We start from the raw sequence: 24,947 nt of genomic DNA on the forward strand, positions 1-24,947 counted from the left end.
ACAGCTCTCTGTCTCTCCTTTTCTCTCTTCTATAAACTGTAAAGCAGATATAATGGCTGGACTGAAGCAGACATCTTAGACAATAAAGTAGAAAAGTCGCACGCAAGAGCCTAGGTCCCTGATTATTGTAGAGTCACCATAGCAGCCTACATTCATGTGAACTGAGAAATACTATAGATTTCTAACTTGATTAAACATTTTTTGGATTTCTTAAATTAGTTTACATTTAAATAGACACATGTGACTAGCATCTGCCAGCATGGACAGTGTAGATTGTGACCATTCTGACCCCTGTGACAAACGGCCAACTCCTTGAGGTGTTTCAGAACATAGTCACAAATTGCTTGGCACACCTGTAATGGAGAGACCAGGGCAGTACCCCTCTCTTTGAATCTGGATGGGCTTGTGACTGAGAGGGAAGTGACTTTAACGTGTCTTCTGAAACTTGGAAGAAGCCAGCAGCTTTGGTCCTGATCTCTTGATAGTCAGGCTCTTGGGACACTTGCATCCGGGAAGCTCCATCTCAGAACCTGGTCACCACAGTATGAGAAACTGAAACTACACAAAGAGGCCGCATGGAGCCACTTCTCCTTTTGAGTCGTCTCAGCCTGAATACTTGTATTAGCTTCCTCTGGCTGCCATAATAATTTATCACAAACTCGGTGCCTTCAAACAATAAAAGTTTATTCTCTTACAGTCTGAAATCTGCTAGAAGTCTGATATCAAGGTGTCAGCAAGTGTTGCCCAGGTCTCTGAGAGAGAATCTTTCCATTCTTCTCTCCCAGTTTCTGGTGAGGCCAGTAATCCTCGACATTGCTTACTTTGTAGACACTCAAATCTTTGTCTTCGTCTTCACATCACTGCCCCTGTGATTCCCCTACTTCCCAACTCTCCTCACTCTGACAAGGACATTGGTTTGACCTTAGGACTCTCCCTAAATTCACGATGATCATACCTCAAGATCCCTAACTTGATCCCATCTACAAAGACTCTTTTTGCAAATAAGGTCATATTCAGAGGTGCTGGGGGTTAGCACTGGACATAGCTCCATGGAGCCACTATTCAGTCCAATACAGCACCAGCCATGTGTGTGAGGAAGGCTAGAGATGTTTCTAGCCCCCAGCTGTCTGATTACTCTGTTTTCCTGGCTGAGGCCCTAAACATCATGGAGCAGAATCAGGCCATTACCACCATGCCCTGCTGGATTCCTGACCTATAGAATCTTTGAGCAGAATGAAATGGTGTTCTATGCCACTGACTTGGACATTCCTGTTCATCTCCCAAGTCCCTGCTCAAATAACCTGTGTTCAAGGAGGCCTCCTTTGATACCTCTTCACAGTTTAAATCATATTCCCCTCTCTTTGCTTTTCCTTTTTGGCATGTATCACAATTTATAATTATTTATGTAATTAGGTATGTTTCTATTTTAAATGTCTGTCTCTCCTAGAGAGAGACATGAGTGCAGGCACCAAACTTGTTTCTTCAGTACTGTGTTCTCTGCCTGTGCCAGGCACACAGGAAACAGTAACTATTTGCTGAACAAATGAAATTCTGAGCTTTCGGTGACTGAATCTATAACCGACATTTCTTTGCCATCTGAGTTGAGGTAGCTCTTGGAAAATATTTATTTTGCATTATTGCTCTCAGCAGATTAAATAAACTGGAATGCAGCAAGTAGAAAGCAAAATGTTTATTTTCCAAGATGCAAATGTTGGTTCTTGCCATTTCAGTTTTTCTACATTTTAATAATTGCTGTGGTTTTTAATTGCAGTAAAGCAAATGAACACAAAAGACGGAGCCGGTCAGATAGCCAGGTCAGACAGCCAATATTAAGTGAGATAACATCCTTAATTTTAAAAAAAGCATCAGTAAATTCACAGAATAAATCTTGAATTGCCCTTGTGTGAGAGTAATAATCCCAGGAAACATTCTTCCATGAAATGAAAGTTTAACAACAGATCAAAATGAACAGGCTCTGCTTCCTACCCAAGCCACCATCCATCTTATTCTAGAAAGTCCACTGGTACAAATTCTGCTGTTATTTTCTTGGGACAGAAACAAAAACAGGACCTAAATGAAAAATCAATACATACTAAATACTTGGAACCAGCTATATAAATTAGCATAGGGATAGAGCCTAAGAGAAATCAGGATGTAGTTAGGAATCTTAACTGAAAAGTGAGTACAAGCAGGTATGAGCACTTACCTTTGTGACTGTCACACTAGTCACTGTGGTTGGTGGGCCAGTCTATGGTAAGTGGAAGGATTTCTGATGCTCCCAGGCACACCCAGCTTGCACACCGTAGGAATTTTACCTGATCTGTAAGGCCCTACATGATTGTGTTGAGTGTTTTCTTAGAGTCCGCGTTTGCCTGTTTGGCATCCATTCATCATAGGGCTAAGCTAACACTCAAACTTTCTTACATCTCCCCTGAGAACTTCAGCCCATGCTCTGAACCTCCTCCTTCTCTAACTCTCAGATACCCTGCCAGTATTCCCCCTGAGACTCTGAGGGGAGAAGGAAACTAGTTCCATTTATCATAGAGGGATAACACTATGCCCTATCTGAGTCTGAGGCAGAGTCTAGGAAGCATTTTATTTTTTATTTTAATTTTTTTTCTTTTCTCCTGTCTTTTTAATACTGCACAAATATCCAGAAACTATAGGGTAAGTAAAAGCTGCAGGCAGGGAGGTCAGAGATTGGCTCCTCATGGTGATGGATGGCCCAGCACAGTGCTATCCCAGAATGTCCTAGTCTGGTGAATTTAAGGTAAAAGAAAAAAAGATTCTGACAGATGAGAAAGACTCAAGAAATCACTTATATTTCAGCTTTTATATTATGCATAGGTATTAAATCTGTGAATACTTTTTTTTTGAAAACATTGAAATTTAAGTCTGAAGCCAAAAATGTTTTTTCCTTATTAAAACAAAATCACTTCTTCCCCTTCTTATAAACTCCTAGCAATTGGCCACTTACAGATAAATTTGTCTTTCCTTCAACTTCCAATCAATCCTTCTGCTTAACAACAACACAATCAAGTCTTCTCCATCAACTTGCCAAAGGAATTAAAGACGAAATTAAATTTTAAAAAGGCATTTGCCCTGCACTAGTGATAAGCCAAACATAAGATGAAGGCCAGGACCACTGCTTTCCCTCACGCAATTAGCTATCTCAATTCAATTAACCTGGTTTTTGGACTTCTGCAGTTGATAACACATTTACTTGACCTGTCCTAGAGATTAATCGTCATTTTCTGCTAAGCAGATTTACGTCATTATTAGGCGCGACAAACTAATTTTCTAAGTATCGCGAATGCCCTTTGATTTCCTTTTTTTCCCTTCTTCCTTAAAAAAGCCTTTTTCCTTTTTTTTAGGTAACATTCAACAGTGTCACTCAAATGCTAGATCAACAGAAATTCTTACAATAAAGAAAATAAAGATGATGATGACCCTGTGATCGCATTGCACCTGGAGACGGAGAAAACAAATCGATTGGGAACCGAATTCTTCAAAACTTAAAAGAGATGCGAAGGGAGCGGTGGGTGGTGGGCCGAGAGGGAGAAAACAGGGCAGGGAAAATCCTGCAATGGTTTCTCCTCTTTTCCTAATGGCGGTCCAGTGTCGAACAATGTAGTAAATTTGTGCTGGGGGGTCTGAAGGCGTCTGGAAGCCTGGGGGCAGGGCGTGGAAGCTGGAAGGGTTTGAAAGAGGAGGGTAGGGGTTCCAACTGGCTCTGTGCGCAGGGATCTGTGTGCTGAAGGGGGCGCTGTGGTGCGTTTGTGATGGGGCGGTGCTGGGGCCATCCATCTCTGCAGTGACTTGAGCCAGTGTGACGGATTGTCATCTTGAAGAGAGTCTAAACTGTTTCCTGAAGAGGTTGGAATACCTGCTATAGGGATCCCTCCCAGACATGTGTTGTGCTGTGGTGGGAGATTCAAGTCCAAGAAATTACTATTTGAGGTGGGGTTTGCTGTGTGGTTCACGTGCATGATGTTACTGCGTGGAAAGGCCATCCAGGGGTAGCGGGCTGCCTGGCCTGGAAAACTGAATGAATTATAAACCGGTCGGTGCTGCTGAAATTGAGGGAACCTCTGTGGCAAGACTGAAAAGGTACTATGAGAGAGTTGGCATTCATAGGTGCAGCAGGGTGCAGGAATCCAGAGCCGGGACCTTTGGCGCTTGTAGTGTGTGAAGAGGAGTTCTGAAGAGATGTGGGCGAAAGGAAGGGCTGGTCTTGGACTGACAGTTCCTTTTCAATCAGGTCTGCTAAGGCTTTTCGAGTGACATCAAAGGGATCAAAACCCAAGTCATCCTCTGGCTGTTTAGAAGAACCAAAGCCAAATGCTGCTTGCCAGCCTGTAGAGGACAATACTGGGATGGTTTCTGATGTGAAGAGGCTCTGCGGCTCCGGGGCTGTCCGCCAGTCACTAGACGTCTGTGGGGAGCTGGGGAAAGGAGGAAGCCCACTTGGAATAGGGTTGGGATGGCTGGGATGGCAAAAGTTATCTGAGACTAACAACTGTGACTCAGTTACTGCCCCTTCAAAAGGGGAATGTGCACTGTGATTGGATGAATTGATGGGGACGACTGGGTTAGATTTTGATAAACCAGGTGGTAGGTGGTGGAGGTGTGTCACTGTTAGATATCTTCTGGGAATTATCACCATTCCCTATACCAGGGGTCCCCAAACTTTTTACACAGGGGGCCAGTTCACTGTCCCTCAGACCGTTGGAGGGCCAGACTATAAAAAAACTGAACAAATCCCTAAGCACACTGCACATATCTTACTTTAAGGTAAAAAAACAAAACGGGAACAAATACAATATTTAAAATAAAGAACAAGTAAATTTAAATCAACAAACTGACCAGTATTTCAATGGGAACTATGCTGCTCTCACTGACCACCAATGAAAGAGGTGCCCCTTCTGGAAGTGCGGAGGGGGTTGGATAAATGGCCTCAGGAGGCTGCATGGGCCCTCTGGCCGTAGTTTGGGGACCCCTGCCCTATACTGAGAGAATCTGAAGGTTTCTCAATGGGGGTATCATACCTCTGCAGTGGGGTCACTTTGTTCTTATTCTTATCAACTGAACCCATAGATAATTGAAGAAAATTGAGGTTTAATTTCTATAGTTCTTGTAGTAGTTTCTGTTCATATTCTTGGTGTTTACCTGCCTGCATTTCCTCTTTTGTGAAGCTGGCCACCTCGTCCCCCAATTCATGTAGATACATGCAGTCAGGTTTTGGACACTGCATGTTCTTTAAGAAGTAACTGCAGTATTTTGTTGTACCTAGAGATGCTTAAGCGTTCTGCTGTCCATCACTACATTGTTGCCACATTGTATGGCTTTGAGAGCATCTTCTGACCGGATATAGGTTACGTAAGCACTAGCACTTGGACCCTGTGAGCCTGAATATGATGTGCTATTATTGATGACAACTTTATGTGTTTTACCAAACTTCCCAAAATATTCTGGTCATTTTAAAACCTCTGGGTCTGCTAGGCGCTGAGACAGACTTACAACAAAGATGACTTTATTTATTTATTTATTTTTAATTTTTTTAAATAATTTTATTTTTTTAATGGGGTGACATCAATAAATCAGGATACATATATTCAAAGATAACAAGTCCAGGTTATCTTGTTGTTCAATTATGTTGCATACCCATCACCCAAAGTCAGATTGTCCTTTGTCACCTTCTATCTAGTTTTCTTTGTGCCCTTCCCCCTCCCCCTTTCCCTCTCCCTTTCCCCCTCCCCCCCATAACCACCACACTCTTATCAATGTCTCTTAGTTTCACTTTTATGTCCCACCTACGTATGGAATAATGCAGTTCCTGTTTTTTTCTGATTTACTTATTTCGCTTCGTATCATATTATCAAGATCCCACCATTTTGCTGGAAATGTTCCGATGTCATCATTTCTTATGGCTGAGTAGTATTCCATAGTGTATATGCGCCACATCTTCTTTATCCAGTCATCTATTGATGGGCTTTTTGGTTGTTTCCATGTCCTGGCCACTGTGAACAATGCTGCAATAAACATGGGGCTGCATGTGTCTTTACGTATCAATGTTTCTGAGTTTTTGGAGTATATACCCAGTAGAGGGATTGCTGGGTCATAAGGTAGTTCTATTTTCAGTTTTTTGAGGAACCACCATACTTTCTTCCATAATGGTTGTACTACTTTACATTCCCACCAACAGTGGATGAGGGTTCCTTTATCTCCACAGCCTCTCCAACATTTGCTATTACCTGTCTTGCTAATAATAGCTAATCAAACAGGTGTGAGGTGGTATCTCATTGCAGTTTTGATTTGCATTTCTCTAATAGCTAAAGAAGATGAGCATCTTTTCATATATCTGTTGGCCATTTGTATTTCTTCCTGGGAGAAGTGTCTGTTCATGTCCTCTTCCCATTTTTTTTATTGGATTGTTTGTTTGTTTGTTGTTGAGTTTTATGAGTTCTTTGTATATTTTGGATATTAGGCCCTTATCTGAGCTGTTGTTTGAAAATATCATTTCCCATTTAGTTGGCTTTCTGTTTATTTTGTTATCAGTTTCTCTTGCTGAGCAAAAACTTCTTAGTCTGATGTAGTCCCATTCATTAATTTTTGCCTTCACTTCTCTTGCCTGTGGAGTCAAATTCATAAAATGCAAAGATGACTTTTTTTTGTATAACACGTACACTAGCCAAATGTTTGCAATTTTCTGATATTTTCTGTTTTCTCTCATTTTGTTTCTGTTTTTTCTCATTCTTTATCCTTTGCAGTTCTTCCTGGGAGATTGGTTTATTAACTGCTGGGTCTTCTGGATATGGCTTTCTACATGCAGGACAAAGCCCATTTTTATCAGTGCGAATTCGATTCCAACAAAATCGGCAAATCTGGTAGCCACAGGTGCAAGGGAAAAAAAATTGATATAATCTATCTCCAAGGGCTCCATGCAAAGAGGACATTCCACAGGGTCTTCCTTTGTATCAGGACTTTGAGACATCTTCACGTTTATTACAGCAGCAAAAGTTTATAATAATTTAAGGGAGAAAGAAGTTCAGCACTGAGAGTTAAAATGTAGAACTTCAGAGACTCACCTGCGTTGCCTCGCTTTTCCCGGAGCCAACTCCACAAGCTGCCGTGACCGGGCCTGATTGCTTCAGCGAGTCCGACCTTTAGGGCTGAGAGAGACACTCTCAGCTTTCGGTGGATTCCACAGCCAGACGGGCCACCATCTTACATTAGGGTAAGATCCTCCGGCCTCTAGGAAGCATTTTAGAACCGACAGCTTTCCATGTGTGTGTGCAGGGTCCTCCCCCTACAGCTGGAGCTAGATCACTTGCCTCTGCAGTGCACAGTGTGCATTTTGTATGCTCCAGCTCATGCTACTTCACACTGAGATGGGCCATCTTTTTTTCCCCATGATCATGAACACTGAGAACACTTTTCAGAGGAAGTGGCATATCCACAAAGTGCTTATAATGATGTATCTCAAATGTGTGCCATTTAGGTAAAGACAAAAAGGTGTAACAGTGATACCAAAACTATAGCATCTGGGGAAGGAAGGAATTTCTATTCTCTCTGAAAGGCATAAGAATTCACATTCCTCATTGGTATGCCCCACTCCCTCTGTGAAAAAGTTTCCCCCATGCATGCTGATTTGGGGGCTGATCAGCTAGTGACTTGAAGATATTTCTGTTTACCAGATGCTAAAATCAGGTCAGTTTTGATCTAGTCTTAGAGTTTAAAGATATTATTAAAAATTACTGAAATGAGGAAGGTTAGAGAAAGGGAGTTAGAAAATAAGTATTGGTCAGTCTCCCAGACTGTGTGCGTGGTGTCCAGGTCTCCTGGGACACAGCCACACTACCTGCTTCCATGCATCTTGGGCTGCTCTGGAGCAGCCTAAGTGACTCATTGTGACAGAGACAGCCTGCAAAGCTAAAGATGTTGCATATTTTGCCCTTCTCAGCAAACTATGCTGATCTCTGGTAGCCATTAAAGGAGCAGGGTGAGTCACCAGGCTACTGTGTTCTGTCTGGAATATTCTGAGGACTATATAAGGCCCTTTACTTGGATTCCTTCTTTATCAAGCAACCTTCTGAATGTAATTAGACTTCTCAAGTATGTTGCTCTATTAAGAAAACAATGTGTGTACTTGCAAACATAAGTTTCCAATCATCCTTGACAGTTAGATTTCTCATTGTGAATTACTAATTGTCCTTCTGGTACAGTCTCATACATTTACACAGGGCACTCTAGTTTGAGAGGCTCTAGCATTCCTTGATATTAGGGCCAGGCCTGCAGAGCTAGAGGACATGCTTCGGACTCATGAGCCACCCCCTTGGAGTCAGAGCCCCATGCTCTGATCTCATGTAGCAGTCTCACTCTTATCCTTGGGAAAGCAGGAAAGAATTTGTGCCAGAAATGTTTGATATTTGTGAATCTTAATTTCTAGGCTTCTTTCCATATATATATACATACACAGTGGTCCCTCTTCTATTGCAGGAGTTAGGTTCCAGAACCCCCACGATAGGCAAAAATCCTTGAAGTAGTGGCTTTATATTTATTTTATTATTTATGTATATTTTAAGGCTTTATAAACCCTCCTCATACTCTTATGTTTGCCTCATACTCCCACACTGTTATTAACCTTTCCTGCACTTATTTTGCTTATTTCACTAAAAAAGTAATTAAAATAATAAATACATAAAATACATATATACTGCAAAATCCCACAATATAGCGAAAAATCCACAATACAAAATTAGATATATACAATTAAAAATCTGCGATACAGTGAGACCACGAAAAGTGAACTGCAATATGGTGAGGGACGACTGTATATATGTGTATGTGTGTATGTGTGTGTGTGTGTGTGTATATTATTTATCAAAGTAATACATGAATAAAGTTTTTAAAATCAAATAGAGGTATAAGATTAAAACAATAACAATCCCCTCCCCAACTCCCTCCTGATCTCCAGTTCCCACTACCCAGAAGTAACAATTTTCAAATCTTTTCATTGTATTTTTTATATTTGCCTTCAGAATTCTAAATAACATGCTGAGTAATACTCTTTGAAGTACAATATAACGAGTAAATAATGAGAGTCCCCACCACCTTCATCCACTCTCTGTAGTCCGCCCTTGGGTTTCTAATTCAAAGTTTGAATGGAGGGAAGAAGATCTGGTCACTGCCACCACGGACTTCATGCGCAAAGCTGCTAGCAGAGCACTGGCCTGAGCACCCAACCAGGTGCTCAGGGAATTAAGATTCACAGGAAGACCACACTCTAAGTTGGTGACCCCAAGCACTGGGCCACTGTGCGCTTCTGGTTTTATAAAATAAAAGCGTGGCTCAGATAACTTCTCTGCATCTTTCTAGCTCTACAGTCACAAAATTTATATCAATGCAGACAGATATAGAAATATAACCTACTTTTATAGAGAAAATGACTTCTATGGAGGTCTGGGACTAGCTCTTCCCAACTCCTCTGTCACTGGCAGTGTCTTGAGGGGCGTGATCATCATTGGCGTTTCCGTGCTTACATAGGGATGGTACAGGTAGTGACTCCCTCCTCTCAGGTGTCCCAGCTAGAGGCTGCACAGTATACCTCTGTGCCTTGATGCCACATTCCAGTCCCTGGCAGTTATGGCCTGTGGGTTGTTTTGTTTAAATCCTCAAACAAAAGGAACAATGATTGTACTTGGACTTGGGGTCATTTTGAGGTCCTGGGAACTCCCTCCTCTGATAGCAAAGGCAAGTTCAAGAGTCAGAGGAAGTGATGAGCCCACCCCATGGACAGAAGCAGCATAGATGAGCTGCCATCTGCTGGGTCTGGTTGGCCCTAATGCAATGGGCATGTTCTGTATGAAATGGGAAGCACATGCAGGATGTTATGGGTTGAACTGTGTCTCCAAAACCAGTATATTAAAGTCCTAACCCCCATTACCTCAGCATGTGGCCTTATTTGGAAAAAGGGTCTTTGCAGATGCAATTAATTAGTTAAGATGAGTACAGTGAGCTCTTAATCAAATATGACAGATGTCCTTAAAAGAAGGCTGGTGGTAAAACACAAGGAAAAACACTTGTGCGAAGATGGAGGCAGAGGCTGGAGTTAGGCAGCTGCAAACCACATTAGGAAACCATACATGTTTGCCTGTACCAGAGATAAGGTGAAAATGAACGTGGCCTGTCACTAGCTATTCTCTGATTTAAAAAGCATCAAGAAAATGTTTAAACCTGATAAATTTTTCTTTATTTATTTTAAAATTCTTGACTAATTCTTTATTTTCTTTTACATTTTTTAAGTGGAATTTATTGGGGTACAGGTTTCAAGTGTACATCTCAATAAAATGTGATCTGCACACTGGATCCTGAGCCTATCTCCTCAAGCAAAGTCTCCTGTCCTCATTTCCCCCCATTGCCCACCTCTACCAGCCCTGCCACCCCCTTCCCCTCTGGCCATCACCACACTGTTGTCTTTGTCTGTGTGTTATATATATGGTTTTTGTTTTTATTTTTTTGCTTTGCTTAATCCCTTTACCTTCTTTCATACAGTCCCTTAACCCCCCACCCCTCTGACAGCTGTCGATCTGTTCCATGTGTCCAGGCCTCTGTTTCTATTTTGTTTGTTAGTTTATTTTGCTCATTAGATTCTACATATAAGTGAGATGATACAGTGTTTGTCTTTCTCTAACTGTAAGCCTCGTAAACTTTAGAACATAATTAAATGATCATCAATATTTAAACCCTCAAGATAGCCCAGTTAGTGAAATGGAAAATTTCAGACTTTCCTAGAAACCCTGCCATCAGTCCATCTATATTTAAAGTGGTGGTGTTTGCTTCTTGGGCTTTGTTGACAATCTGGCAGAAAATTATTAGGATGTGCCAAGATCTGTGCTAGGTGCTAGGAAAACAAAGACCAATAGGGAACAAAAAGTACCCCAGGGCCTCCCTCACAGAGTTCACATTCTTGTGAGAAACACAGACAATCAACATGCTATTTCAAATAATAAATTAAAAGATTACAAGTGGAAAACACCAACCAGAGAAGTTCAGAGTGCCTTGTCGGCATGTAGCAAAGATGTGACGGTAGTGTGCTGGTAAGTGGTGACACCTATCACCTGCTCTTCAAAACACCCTGGTTTGTAGCTTTTGATCAATGCTCCTACCCAGACTGACAACAAAAACTTTTGTGCATCAAAGGACCCTACCAAGAGAGAGATAAGACAGTCCATGGAGTGGAGAAAATATTCACAAATCATATATCTGACAAGCTAATATTCAAAAAATATAAAGAACTTTTACAGTTCAGCAATGATAAAATAGACAAGTCAATTGAACAATGGACAAAAAACATGAATAGACATTTCTCCAAACAAGGTATAAAAATGACCAACAAGCTCTTGAAAACATGCTCAATTAGTCACTAGGAAAAGATAAGCCAAAACCACATGAGAAACCACTTCACACTCATTACGATGGCTATTAAAAAACCCCACATAATAGAAAATAAAAAGTATAATGAGGATGTGGAGAAATTAGAACCTTTCAATTTTTGACAGAAATGTAAATTGTAAAGTTGCTGCTGAAAATTTTTGGCAGATGCACAATAAGTTAAATGTAGATTACTATATGACCCTGCAATTCCACACTCATAAGCATCCTCCCAAAATTGGAAAAGGTGTTCAAACAAAAACTTGTACACAAAGGTGTGTAGCAGTACCATGGCACCTTGAGATATGAACAGACATACGAATTTTTTAAGATATGAGCTGTGACTTGGTCCGTATTTTTATTTGAGATCCGATCAAAATTCCGAGATACGAGTCATGATTTGGGAAGCTGCTGCTAGTTGGCGCATTACTAGCACCGGGTCCAGTATCAGCAGTTTGATATACGAGTTGACTGACTTATGAGCTCGGTTACAGAACGAATTAAATTCGTATCTCAAGGTACCACTGTATATACAATAGCCAAAGGGTAAAAACAACTCAAATATCTCTCAACTGATAAATGGTTAAACAAAATATGGTATAGCCAAATAATGGAATATTATTTAGCCATAAAAGAAAACAAAATACTAATACATTCTACAACATTGGTGAACCTTAAAAACATTGTTAATTGAAAGAAGCCAAATACAAAAAGCAACATATTATATTATTTCATTTATATGAAATATCCAGAATAGACAAATTCATATAGACAGACAGCAGATAGTGGTGACCAAGAGGCAGAAGTAGGCAAGAATAATAAGTACTGCTGAATGGGCACAAGATTGGTAATGTTTGCACAACATTGTGAATGTCCTGAATGCCACCAAATTTACACATTAAAATGGTCCATTTTGTCATGTATATTTTGCCACAATAAGTAAAAAAGTAAATGCAAAGGTCCTGTAAGGAAACATTTGGTTTGTAGAATGGTGGGGACTTGGGAGTGAGGAGACTGAGTTAAAGGATAATTTTAAGTTTTTTTATTGATTTAAATTTGTGTTTACATAGATTCAAGTGTCCCATGGAATACATGCCCCCCACCCCTGTGTTCCTTTCAACATCCCCTTTGCCCTCTTCCCCCTACTGCACTCCCCCTTTCCTCCAGTATTTGCTTTTCTGCTCTCTGTAACGCTGTGTTATGTGTGTATCATTTCACCAACCCCTTTCCCTTCTCTGATCCCATCCTCATCCCCTTTCCCTCTGTCCGCTTTCCCTCTGGTCCCTTTGATCCCTCCTCTGCCTCTATTTTGTTCCTTAGTTCACATTGTTCATTGAATTCCTCAAATGAATGAGGTCATATAATATTTTTCTTTCTCTGCCTGGCTTATTTCACTTAACATAATAGTTTTTAGGTCCATCCATATTGTCGCAAAAGGTAAGATTTCCTTCTTTTTTACGGCCCCACAGTATTCAGTTGTGTATATGTACCACTGCTTTTTAATCCACTCATCCACTGACAGACACTTGGGCTGTTTCCAGATCTTGGCTATTGTAAACAATGCTGCCATGAACATGGCCGTGCATTTCTTCTTTTGAATCAGTGATTTGGTTTTCTTAGGATATATTCCTAAAAGTGGGATGGCTGGTGTAAGATCAATGGGCAATGGGAGAAGGTCTCGTGAGGAACCAGACCCGGGAACTTTGGCAGGAGCCGCCCACACCCATGTACACCAAAAGAAATTTCCCAGGAATCCTTTGGAAAAGAGTGACCATCTGTCAGCCAATGAAATTTTACCACGTCATATTAGCCCAACCGCCCTAACGACCCTTTAAATTTCTCCGATGCGGTTTCCTCAATTTGACTTCTATGGCCCCTCTCTTCTGGACCAAAGAACATCATCTGGGAAGTGCTATGCTAAATAAAGCTTTTATTATTCCACACTGCATGGCTATGCCCTTCCTTATTCCTCAGTGGAGAAAATACCTTACATTTGGTGCCAAAACTCAGGAGGAGTTGAAACCCACTGGGGCCACTCCTCTCCCCTCCCCTTCCGAGAAAGAACCAGGATCTCCGACTTTCCACCCACTTCGGCACATGGTGCAGTAAGTCCCCTGCCTCCAGCCTCCGCTCAGTTCTTCCGCGGAGACTCCCTGTCTGTAATCGCAGCTGCGTCCAGGACCTCTTATTCATCCCGAGTGCATGTGTGCCCATGGAGACGTCCTGGACACATCCACTCTACCTAACCATCTGGTGACCAGAGCTTGAGTTGTGGGATGCCAGTTCTCATCTCTGACCACTCCGAGAACTGAGGGTGGCCATAGAGGCACAGGAATCTAAACCTGATCTAAAAGCACTCCTGGAGTGCCTTATCCTAAATTTCTCCCTCTCTAAAGAAGAAACTGTTCTTCTTCTCCACTGTGGCCAGGCCACAAAATCCACTGGATAATCGAACCAGGTGGCCTTCTGAAGGGATTTTTGATTTTAACATTGCCAAAAGAACTGGGTACTGGTTGGATATCTCTTACATTCAGGGCTTCTAGTATTTGTGCTCCCATCCTAATCTCTGTGCACAGGCCCTTTTTGGCCAGAGAAACCTCCACTACTGATTTTTCCTCCTTTGCTGACCCCCTTGAGGATCTCTCTCCCCCTCCTGCCTGACCCCCAGAGCCGCCCCTCCTTCAGGACCCCTCTCTGGTCCCTCTGCGGACCTTTTATGCTTGAGTCTCTTCCCTTCAGGTAGCCCCCTCCCCTGCTGGTGAGGGGCCCCTCCCTTCTCTACTATGTTCTTAAGCCCCTCCCCCATCAGGCCCTCCTCCTCTAGGCATTGGCCCTCATGCTGGTTTGCAGGGCTCCTGACCCCACAGCCCAACCCCGATCTTGCAGGAAGGCCTGACCCTGTCCTGCCTCTGGCTCCGGCGTTTCCTGCTGGATCTGGGTGCCGGGCTCCCCAGGATCACCGCTCCTCTTATTCTTAACCCTCAAACCCCTATCCGAGACCTGTGAACATGGCATTTAAAGTTTTTAATAGTCACGGCTAGTAGGAAAAGGCCGAGGCTGCTCACCAGGCTTGCATGCAGCAGAAGGTGACGCTCCAAACCCAGACTCTTGTGGCAGCCCTGAGGCCAGCAGAGCAACAGGGGCAAGGCACAGGAGATGCCTGACCCAAGTCTGGGCCGCAAAGAGAAATCCCACCAGGAGCTTGCTCTAAATGTGGCAAGGAGGGTCACTGGTCCCGACAGTGCCCCTGCCCGCAGCTGCCTACTAAGCCCTGCCCTAACTGCAAGCAGCCCAGTCACTGGTGGAGCAATTGACCTTTTGGGCAACAGGCTCTTCCTCAACACCTCCACGTGGAGGACAAGCCACCCAAATGGGAGGCCAAGCCAGCCAAGCGGGCCCATCACTAGAACTCCTAGGCCTCATGGACGACTGACGCAGCCCGGACTCAGAGACCCCCATCACCCTTGCCGAGCCCAGGGTAATGCTGCAGGTAGCAGGTAAGTCCATCTCATTTCTTGTAGACACGAGGACTAAATTCTCAGTTTTGCCATCACACTCTGAACCTCTAATTCCCTCACAGGTCTCGGTTATGGGAGTGGATGGGACCCCTTCTTTTCCTATTTGCACACTACTCCTGACATGCAGTTTGGATGGAATCCCCTTTTCACACTCCTTCTTAGTTATGCCATCATGCCCTGTACCCCTCCTGGGTCGGGACATTCTACAAAGTCTTGGAGCCACTATCCAGCTAACAAGATCTTTCTCACTACCAAGTGCTCCCCCATAATGAATACTACCATCATTTCTAACCATGTCTCTTGACTCAAGCTTGCCCCCATACAGGACCACTGGCAGTTGGAACCACTGGGCCCTACCGTTCTCTGGCTCACCAAAAGGTTGGGCCCTGCAGATTCCCTTATTGCTCCTGTCCCTCCCACCAGAAACCTGCGGCCAAGTGAGCTAAAGCAGGGAGTAATGCTGTTCAGTGAGACTGGCCTGATGGTAGAAAGCATCAGGGTCCTTCTCCGTCTGCAGGAGAAATGGCACAAGGACCTCTCCTTCTACAACCTGCTTAACTCCTGGTGGCAGCTACCCATCCTCACCTGGGCTGCCCTACCCTAAATCCTCTTCTAATTATCAATGTATCACTCATATTTATTCCTCTTTAAAAAAAAAATTCTTACAGGACCACATCCACGAAGTTTCTCGAGTCATGGTCAAACAGATGGTCCTCGCGACTCCCCTCAACGCAACCACCTTCTGACCTCCCCTCCCCACAGTGCCCCTAACCAGCAGGAAGTAGCCAGATGAATGGTGGCGCCCCTGTCTAACATAAAAGGTCGGAATGTGAGGTCAGTGGGCAATGGGGGAAGGTCACGTGAGGAACCAGGCCTGAGAACTTTGGCTGGAACCACCCACACCCATGCCCGCCAAAAGAAACTTCCCAGGAGTCCTTTGGAAAAGAGTGACCATCCATCAGCCAATGAAATTTTGCCACGTTATATTTGTTCGACTGCCCTAATGACCCTTTAAATGTCCCCACACAGTTTCCTCTTTGCAACTTCTCTGGCCCCTGTACCCTGGACCAGAGAACATCATCCGGGAAGTGCCCTGAATAAATCTTATTATTCCACACTTCATGGCTATGACTTTCCTTCTTCCTCGGTGGGGAAAAATACCTTACAGCTGGGTCAAAAGGCAGTTCCATTTTTAATTTTTTGAGGGATCTCCATACTGTTTTCCACAGTAGCTGCACCAGTCTGCATTCCCACCAGCAGTGCAGGAAAATTCCCTTTTCTTCATATCCTTGCCAGCACTTTTTATGTGGGTTTTTCTTTGTTTTTTGGGTTTTTTTTTTTTGCGGAGACAGGGAAGGTCAGAGAGAGGGACAGACAGAGGAAGGGAGAGAGATGAGAAACATCAATTCTTCATTGCAGTTCCTTAGCTGTTCATTGATTGCTTTCTCATATGTGCCTTGACCAGGGGGCTACAGCAGACAGAGTGACCCTTTGCTCGAGCCAGCAACCTTGGGCTCTAGCTGGTGAGCCTTGCTCAAACCAGATGAGCCCATGCTCAAGCTGGCGACTTTGGGGTCTCGAACCTGGGCCCTCCACATTCCCAGTCCAATACTCTATTCACTGAGCCACTGCCTGGTCACACTGTGTTGTTTTTTAATGAGCACCATTCTGACTGCTGTGAGGTGATATCTCATTGTGGTTTTAATTTGCATTTCTCTAATGACTGGTGATGTTGAACATTTTTTTATCTGCCTATTGGCCATCTTTATGTCCTCTTTGGAAAAGTGTTTATTATTTTCTTTTGCCTAGTTTTTGGTTGGATTGTTTGTCTTCCTGGTGTTGAGTTTTACAAGTTCTTTATAAATTTTGGTTACTAACCCCTTATCAGACTTATTGTCAAATATGTTCTCCCATTGTGTAGTTTGTCTTTTTATTCTGTTCATATTGTCTTTAGTTGTGCAAAAGCTTTTAAGTTTGATATAGTCTCATTTGTTAATCCTGTCCTTTATTTCACTTGCCTATGTAGATACATCAGCAAATACATTGCTGCAAGAGATATCGGAGTTTACTGCCTATGTTTTCTTCTAAGATGGCTATGATTTCACGACTTACATTTAAGTCTTTTATCTATTTTGAGTTTATTTTTGTGAATAGTTTAAATTGGTGGTCTAGTTTCAGTTTTTTGCAGGTAGCATTCCAATTTTCCCAACACCATTTGTTAAAGAGACTATCTTTACTCCATTGTATGCTCTTACTTCCTTTGTCAAATATCAATTGTTTATATAGGTGTGGGTTTATTTCTGGGTTCTCTGTTCTGTTCCATTGATCTGTATGCCTGTTCTTATGCCAGTCCCAAGCTGTTCTGAGTACGATGGCCTTGTAGTATAACTTGATATCAGGAAGTGTGATACCCCCACTTTATTCTTCCTTTTCAGGATTGCTGAGGCTATTCATGTTCTTTTTGGTTCGTATAAATTTTTGGAATATTTATTCTATATCTTTGAAGTATGTCATTGGTATTTTAATAGGAACTACATTGAATTTATAAATTGCTTTGGGTAATATGGACATTTTATTCTTCCTATCTATGAACATGATATATGCTTCCACTTGTTTGTATCTTCCTTGATTTCTTTTATCAATGAAAACACTTTGAATATTTTATAATTTTTATGAGTCTGGTTAAAGGTTTGTCAATTTGTTTACCTTTTCAAAGAACCAGCTGTTGGTTTCATTGATATTTTGCTTTTTTTTTTTTTTAGCTTCTATGTCATTTATTTTTTCTCTGATCTTTATTATTTTCTTCCTTCTATTTCCTCGGGGCTTAATTTGTTGTTATTTTCCTAGTTCTTTTAGATGCAGAGTTAAATTGTTTATTTGAGCTTCTTCTTGCTTCTTAAGGTATGCCTGTAATGCTATGAACTTCCCTCTCAGGACTGCTTTTGCTGGGTCCCATAGTTGTATGTTTATTTTTATTTGTTTCAGGAAATTTTTAATTTCCTCCTTTATCTCTTTGTTAACTCATTCATTATGTAATAGTATGCTATTTAGCCTCCAAGTGTTTGAATGCTTTCCAGTTTTTTATCATAGTTGATTTTCAGTTTCTTGCCATTGTGATTAGAGAAGATACTTGATATGATTTCAATCTTCTTAAATTTATTGAGACTCATTTTGTGTCTTAAAATGTGGACTATCCTTGAGAATGTATCATGAGCACTTGAAATGAGTGTATATTCTGCTGCTTTGGGGTGAAAGATTCTGAAGATATCAGTTAAATCCAGTTGATCTAGTTTGTCATTTAAGGCCATTGTTTTTTTGTTAATTTTCTGTCTGGATGATCTATCCATTGATGTTAGTGGGGTGTTAAAATGCCCTACTATTATAGTATTGCTTTCAATCTCACCCTTTATGTCCATCACAATCTGCTTTATATATTTAGGTGCTCCTATATTAGGTTCATAAATATTTACAATGGTTATATCCTCCTTTTTGATAGCTTTCTTTATTATTATGTAGTTACCTTCTTTATACCTTATTATAGCCTTTGTTTTAAATGCTATTTTGTCAGATATAAGTATTGCTACCTCAGCTTTTTTTTTATTTCCTATTGTGCAAAATACCTTTTTCCATCCTTTTACTTTCAGTCTATGTGTATTTTTTTGTTCTGAAGTGGGTCTCTTTTAGACAGCATATGTACAGGTCCTATTTTCTTATCTATGCATCTACCCTATGTCTTTTGATTGGAGTGTTTAATTCATTTGCATTTAAGATTATTATTGACATGTATTTGTTTATTGCCATTTTATTCTTTAAATCTGCATTCTTCTTTATCTCAATTTCAATTTTTTTATTTGCTCTTTTTATAGGAGGCCCGTTAACATTTCTTGTAGTACTGATTTGATTGTGATGAATTTCTTGAGTTTTTTCTTTTTTATCTGGGAAGCTTTTTATTTTTTTAATAAATTTTAAACAATAATCTTGCTGGATGAAATAGTCTTGGTTGTAGGTTCTTGGTTTGCATCACTTTGAATATTTCTTACCAATCCCTTCTGGCCTCAAGTGTTTCTGATGATACATCAGATGTCATCCTTATGGGGACTACTCTGTAGATAATTAACTGCTTTTCTTTAGTAGCTTTTAGTATTATTTTTTTGTCTCTTAATTTTGGCCTTTTAGTTATGATGTGTCTTGGTGTAGGCCTCCTTGGGTTCCTCTTAAATGGGACTCTCTGTGCTTATTGAACTTATGTGACTTTTTCCTTCATCCGTTTAGAGAAATTTTCAGCTATGATTTTTTCAAACAGGTTCTTCATCCCTTGTTCACCCTCTTCTTCTTCAGGGGCCCCTATGATGTAAATGTTGTTTCTCTTAAGAGTTTCCTCAGTCTTTTTGCACCTCTTTTTGTTTTGCTGCTCTACTTCTGTACTTTTGTTTATCTTGTCTTCTAAATAGCTGATTTGATCCTCTGCTTTATCCAACCTGCTGTTAATTCCTTCTAGTGAAGTCTTCATTTATGATATTGTATTTCACAGTTCTGACTGGTTATTTTTTTTATAATTTCTATGTCCTTTTTGATGCTTGCTGTCTCTTTATTTAGGTGCTCATTATGTCCATCCATTGTTGCTCTAAGATCCTTGAGCATCATAAAAATCATTATTTTAAACTCTGCATTTTGTAGTTTTGTTACTTCCATTTCATTTAGTTCTTTTTCTGAGCATTTTCCTTGTTTACTCATTTGGATCACATTTCTTTGTGTGCCCATTTTGTCTGTGTTTTAGGTAGTGCTGTCTGACTTTCAACTTTTTGTGGTGACTTTATGAGGAAGATGGGCTCAGTTGTACTGACCTCAAGGCTACCTATTTTCCTTGTTCTAGGAATGCTTCTTGAAGGTACTGTTTTTTTCTCCTGTTGTCTGTGAGTATTGAATGCAGTAGGTTCTTTCATGGGTATGGTTATTCCTTCAGGCTGGCCGGCTCTAAGGCTCAATCTTGATCATGAGTATTACACACTGTGCAACGTCTGTCTTGTTAGGCATTCTCCAGAGTGTCTGGTATCTGCTAGACTCCTCCTTTGGGTGTGCTGCTTGTGTAGCTTAGATGAGTCTAGGGTGGGTATTGTCTGACACTCAGTACCAGTTGTGATGGTTCTAGGTCTTCTTGGTTTGGCATCAACCATTGTTTATAACCCGCTGTGGGCTACCCATCTGCAGCTACTTCTCTTTTCCTTTTTGCTGTTTATGTCTGTGTTTTCTGTGCCTGTATAGTATCAGAGGGGCCAACCTGTGTATAAGTATCAGCTTTCTTCTGCTTAGAAATGACAGCAGCTCCTTAATAGCCCCAAGCTCCATAAGATTTGCCTCTACTTTTCAGCTGCTCCTCCTCTTGCAGCTACCTGCTCTTCCCACAGAATCTTCTATAGAAAAACTGTAGTGTGGGCCCAGATTGACCTTACCACACCAACCACTCTGCAGGTTGCAAGTTTGGTGGATTAGGGCAGCTGACATTGGGAATACAACTTTATTGGAACCCCTTACTTCAGGGGTCTCTTGGTCATTATCTTAGTATGGGGAATGTGGCCCCTACTCTAGAGCCTAATCCCTCAGCCACTGCTGGATACTCATTTTATTTCTTCCAACAAGGTGAGCAGCAGGTACAGATCAAGTGGGGCCAACAATTCCCTCTGTAGAAGTTTTTACAGCTTGTGAAACATTGATCTCAGGGAGGAAGACTGGGGCTGACTGCCCCCCCCAAAGGTGGCTAAGCACCTCAACCAGATTCAACATTAGGCTCATGGGCACCCACACTTTAAATGTCCATGTTCCAAGCCTCTTTTCCTTCCCTCTGTGGAATCTAGCCCAGAATAGTAGGATATCAAGCACCTAGGTTAGCTGGCTTTGAAGCTCCAATCTACCCAATGCACATGAGCTGTTGTACCAGTACTGATCACAGAAAGCAAAACTCACCTCAATTGGGCCAGGTTCGAGGAGCCATTTTTATGGATACCAGTCTAGCAAGGGTTGTTAGGTCTGAACTAATGCTGTCTACAGCTGGCCACTAGATGTTCCAACCCTGGGCCTCCCTGGCAGGAACCCGGCACAGACCAGTGGAATACACTGCCTGTGACTGTCCCTCAGCAACCTCCTTGGAGCTACAAACAATCCAGAGTTTGTGCCTGCTTCTGCTAGGCATAGATGCACATGGAAATACCAAGCTGTATACCTAGGCTGGCTTTTACCAACACTGGGCCTGGGGGAATGTCTGCTTAAAAGGCCAAGGTTCCCTGAGTCCCGCCTCCTGCAGGCTCTGTGTGCTGGCTACTTGTTGGGTTTGGCCACTGAAAAAAATCTCTGGTAAAGTCTAGAGCCTATGACAATTAAGGGATTAGGAAGGGTGATGGGTGTGGCTCAACCCCTTGGCCCTTGGTGTCAGTCTGTCCAGACTGTTTTTACAGACCTCAGTAGGATGTGGCCCACAATTTCAATGTGTGTGGCCTCTGAGACCAAAAGGTATGGTCTGCTCATACTCTAGAGAGTTTCCACTGAGTCTCCTGTGAGGCGAAATAACCAGTCTCAGACTCAGTAACATGGGGGGAAAGCTTCGGCCTCAACATCAGAAAATTGAGTCACTTACACGCCCCCTGTCTCCTGGCCTCTCAGCACAATCCTGTTGTCATGACTGGAGCTGGAGAGACTTCCAAAGGCAGAGAAGTTGTTTTTCCCCAGGCTGATGCCACTGAGAGAGGACTCTTCTACCCAAGAAAGATGACGACTGTGGTACTGGAGAATGACTCAGCTCAGGTGTTCTGGTGGCCATCCTCCACAACATCTCTCCCTGGGCCTCCAACTTTACACTCTACTCATACAACTCTGTTCCTCTCAGCTCTCCCTCCACCAGAGCCCTGGATAAGTGGCTATAAATGAGATTTTCTGTGCTGGCCCTTTAAGACAGATCCTGTGTCTCCAAGAGCTCTGTCTCTTTCTCGCAGACAGATACCTGGTTCTTTTCACCTCCAAATGCTATGTTGGTGCCTCTTCTAGGCTCTGGGGCTCTAGGCTGGGGCTCTGGGCCTGGGACTGAGGTTGCCCACACCTCTCTGGGCAACCCTCCCTGTAGTGCGAGTACCCACAGACCCTCCGTCGCCACTTGCTCCTGGGAATGGGGCAGCCCTTTCTGCACCTCCACCCTTCCTTCCAGTCTCAGTGTGACTTCTTCTGTGATCCTTGGTTATAAACTCCTATTAGTTTAGTCCAAAGTTGGTTTCTCATAATGATTATTCTTAAATTAAGTTTTAATCAAGTTTGGTCCTGGATAGTGGCAGATGGAACACCAGCCTACTTCATTGCCATCTTGAAATTCCTTGTTTCTTGCTATTTTGACATACTACCTGGGGTATGTTGGGTTGAGCCATATGAAATTGCAGCTTTTTTAGATTAGAATTAGTTAAATATTAGCAATTTATTTTTAGTTCAGTCTAATATTTGTTGAATGCATGAAATTTCTCCCCATAAAGTATTGATTTCTAAAGAAGTCATAAACACACACTTCCAGCAACATGTGTGTTGTACTCCACTACCAATATTATAAAATCTGCTTTTGAATATTTCTGATTTGTTTCACCTAGAATTTTCATAAAATTTAAGATATCTCTAAGAATTTCTTTTTGTTTGTCATTTATTGGTATAAATGTGTCTAAAATTACTGAAGTTTCAGAAGTTTATCTCAACACAAGTGGCACTGTCTCTAATGGCAACATCAATCTGTTTTCTCTCACTCTATCATGCCTGAAATTAGAGATCTGACCACCATTCTATACTCTATTAAATTCATTGAGGAAGTATTTAACATCCAGCATAAGCCAGGAGTGTGGTAGAAGCTATCAAGTATATAAACATGAATAAAGCTCAGTGTACTGAGCTAGAATGAACTCCAAGTATATTAAGTAAAATAATAAGTAAAAAACTAAGGTCAAAACATGCCTTAAAAAGTCTAATTTGTGTTGATGAGATTGCTGTAGCAGCAATGTCAGATTTTAAAGGATTAGCGAAAGTAAGGAAAACTCCTATCAAGAGGCAAGAAGAGCCTGACTGGTGGTGGCACAGTGGATAGAGCATCAACCTGGGACACTGAGGTCTCAGGTTTGAAATGCCTAGGTTGCCAGCTTGAGCGCGAGCTCACCATGGGGTTACCAGCTTGAGTATGGGGTCATCTATTTGATCCCAAGTTCACTGGCTTGAGCAAGGAGTTACTAGCATGCTGGCTTGACTGGAGCACCCCCACTACCCTGCCATCAAGGCACATATGAGAAGTAATCAATGAACAACTAAAGTATTGCAACTACAAGTTGATGCTTATCTCTCTCCCTGAAAAAAAAAAAGAGGCAAGGTAAGGGAGATTTTGATAATAGGAGGGAGTGTACATGCAGGGGAATGGGAGAATCTCTATCTTCAGCTCAATTTTGCTCTGAACTTAAAACTACTCTAAAAAATAAAGTTTATTTTTTATATAAAAAGAGAATAGCAAGAAGAAGAATTTGCTATGTTGCCCAGAAGGAAGAGTGAGTAGAAAGGGAGAGGAAAGAGAGGCAAGCCAGCAAGAACTGGGATACTGGAGAGTGGCATAGAGGCAGGTACAGGGAGGACAGAATGAATTTGAGGGAATGAAAATATTCATTCATTCATCTATCCATCCATCAATCAATATGCATTTTTGAGTATTTAAACCTCTATACTAGGTGCTACTATAGCCACTGGAGCTAAAGCAATGACTAAAGCAGGTGGACAGAGGTGTGCCCCACTCTCATGGGACACACCTTTATTGGAGAAATGATGAGAGGATAACAGGCAAATACAGTAAATATACCACACGTCAGCTCTTGGGAGGTGCCACAGCTTCGTAAAACAAAACCAAGGAAAGCAACTGAGTAAATACAGTGGCCAAGGAAGGCCTTTCTGAGATGACATTTAAGCAGGAAATGGAATGAGATGAGGGGCTGAGCCTTGGGAAACTTTGAGCAAAAGTATGTGAAGTCCATTTGACTGGGGCAGAAGGTGAGAGGGGAAGAGACAGCGAGAGTCTGTCATATTTCAGTAGTGGGCTGTCTTGTGAATGCTGCCCAGTACCCTGTCCTCAAAGCACAATGTTTATAGAGGACAGGTGGTACAAGGCTGAGGCAGTATGTGAAGACACATGAGCCTCGAGCCTGAGATGGAGCTGCCACCCACATCACAGTGTAAAGTACCTGGCCCCTCTACAGCCCTTCCTCTCTGCCCCATCTCTGAAATTTGCTAATGTCTTAGGGAAGACTCTGAATTTTAATGTTATGAAATTGTTAGGGTTTGAATCAATTTTACCTAGATCTTTCAGGGGGAAGGGAGGCTCAGGTGAGATTCCATCTGCTCAATGAAACATGGAAACTTCTCTCTAGAAGGTTCTCAGAGGTGTATCTTTCTGTCTGTGAAGGGATCTTCATTAAGGCCCTTAGGGGCTGGTTATTAAATTGGGCAGGAGTTTGGGCTGCTTGATTCTTATACCTGGCTTGGTACCAGAGTCATCGGGAGATTGTTTTAAAAATATAAGTTTCTTGGTCTCACTTCAGAAATTCTGAATCAGAATCACTAGGAAACAAGGGATCAAGAATCTATAGTACTTAAAAAAAAAAGAGTTTCCCTGGTGTTTCTGATGCAATTAGAATGCAAACTTTTGCACTTGGAAACCACAAAATTAGACATTTTTTAAGGTTTTCTTCAGCTGTGAGAGTTTTTGATGGCATAAAATGTCAGCTTTTCTATGAGGTCAACTCTAACCTTTCCAACTAGAGTTTTAAAAACTTGTTTTTATGGTTTTAAAAGAATACAGCTTTATTATTTAAAAATATTCAAATGCTATAAAAATAGAGGCTGTACACATCCAGAAATAACCATTATTAAAGTTGGTGTCTGTTATTCCAGATTTTGTCATGTATGTGTATATAAACACATACATATACCCATATAATAAAA

The 24,947-nt window shown here is 41.8% G+C and overlaps 1 protein-coding gene and 1 pseudogene across 1 annotated transcript in view; one reads left to right on the plus strand and one right to left on the minus strand.

Annotated features, from left to right (window-relative positions):
- Positions 1-24,947, plus strand: part of GCNT4 (glucosaminyl (N-acetyl) transferase 4) — a 112,915-nt gene that overhangs the window by 24,530 nt on the left and 63,438 nt on the right. The window lies entirely within an intron of this gene.
- LOC136405636 (CCR4-NOT transcription complex subunit 4 pseudogene) lies at positions 3,605-6,994 on the minus strand (annotated as a pseudogene).

Source organism: Saccopteryx leptura, chromosome 5 (genome assembly GCF_036850995.1).
Source record: "Saccopteryx leptura isolate mSacLep1 chromosome 5, mSacLep1_pri_phased_curated, whole genome shotgun sequence".
NCBI lineage: Eukaryota > Metazoa > Chordata > Mammalia > Chiroptera > Emballonuridae > Saccopteryx > Saccopteryx leptura.